The sequence below is a fragment of the Leptonychotes weddellii genome, chromosome 3 (genome assembly GCF_054177405.1).
Source record: "Leptonychotes weddellii isolate Sample4059 chromosome 3, ASM5417740v2, whole genome shotgun sequence".
Taxonomy (NCBI): domain Eukaryota; kingdom Metazoa; phylum Chordata; class Mammalia; order Carnivora; family Phocidae; genus Leptonychotes; species Leptonychotes weddellii.
In genome coordinates, this window is record NC_138371.1 from 1,984,903 (window position 1) to 1,986,041 (window position 1,139).

Consider the following 1,139-nt stretch of genomic DNA (forward strand, 5'->3'; position numbering starts at 1 on the left):
CCATGTGTTGGAAAGCACCTGTGTGGGAAGCCACTTGCTGAAGGGCTCCCTAAGTCCGAGGCTCACAACCCCGTTTGGGGGGGTGGCTCCAAAGAGGCATACCTCCCGCAGGCCATTCCCCGCAAGCCCTGGGGCCCGACAGTGCTCAGAGAACCCCCAGCAGGGACTCGGCTGCCCCTCCGGGCCAGCTCCTTGCTGCTTCCCACCCCATGGGCCCGCCAACCCCGTCCTCGAGATGCCAGGCTTCCACCCTGGCCAGCTCAGCCGCCCACACCCCTCCGTGCTCATGCCCACCACCTCTTCTCCATCTTTCCACACACCCTCTGAGGTCCCCAGGTGCAGACAATGGTTGACAGAGGGCCCTCCATACTCCTCTTGGCAGATCTCTGGGCCCTCCCCTCCCCTACTGTCTGGACTCCTCCACCCCTTTCTTTGCAGGCTGCCCGCTCTCTTGCACCACACGCCATAGCCCGGGTCTCCCAGAACCCCCCATCGCTGACCACTCACGGACCCCCTGCCACTCCCCCAGCCCCCAAGGTGGTTCCTCCTCCTGGAGTCAGGCCGCCTGCGCCCTGCCCTCCACATTCCAGCTGGTTGCTGGTGGGCTCTCCTGGGACCACAGAGCACCAGGTCCTCTCCCTCCATGCACCCTGCCCGGCAGCGTGGTGGCCGCTCCTCCGTGTCTGTCCTCTCGCTCACCGTCGCCGCCTCAGCAACCTCGCCTGGCCCACCACACGCCTCCCCATGTGCCGCACTGTCCAAACCCCAAAGGTCTCCTGGACATTTCACCTAGCGTGTCCCAGCCTGGACTTGAACGTCACCCACCCTGGCGGGCCCTGCTCACGGAGGGGGGCCCTTCACCGTCCAGAGCATGAGCCCAGCTGCCCCTGTGCATTTCCCTCTCACCTCCTCCCAGCACTGCACCTTCCGGCTGGTCTCTCTGCTCTTGAGCACCAGCTGCTCTAGTCACCGGCCCCTCGGAACCCGGGGAGGCGAGGGTCCCGTCACTGCCCTCCCCTGAGTCCCTTTCTGTCCCAGCCTCCCTGAGCACAAGGCGCTGTTGGAGTCATTCTTCTGCTGTTCCTTGACCTGGAGCTTATCTGGGGCACCCCGGGAAAGCCCGAGAGCATCACAAGTCC